Genomic DNA, 298 nt, shown 5'->3' with positions numbered 1-298 from the left:
TGCTTTAATGAATGTGATGGCAAATTAAACAAATATATTCACATGATGCAGAAGCAATAAGAACTAACAATGACAGACGAAGCACGTTGGTTGCCCCGACCCCATGTGTCTCACGCAAGAATCTCTTAAATGTCATAGTAAGAAATGGTCTTTTCTTAGGATAATTTCAGGACCATCACATATGCTTCCAGTTCGGGGACCACCTCAGCTGAACAAACCCAGTTAAAAGCAAAGCTTCCATCTTTATAAACCTAGCTTACTTTCGGTGCCAATTGCATTAGAGAGAGAGAGGGAAATA

Source organism: Neltuma alba, unplaced genomic scaffold, assembly GCF_004799145.2.
Source record: "Neltuma alba isolate B1F8T4 unplaced genomic scaffold, ASM479914v2 tig00003290_pilon, whole genome shotgun sequence".
Classification (NCBI taxonomy): domain Eukaryota; kingdom Viridiplantae; phylum Streptophyta; class Magnoliopsida; order Fabales; family Fabaceae; genus Neltuma; species Neltuma alba.
This window is presented reverse-complemented; position numbering follows the sequence as displayed.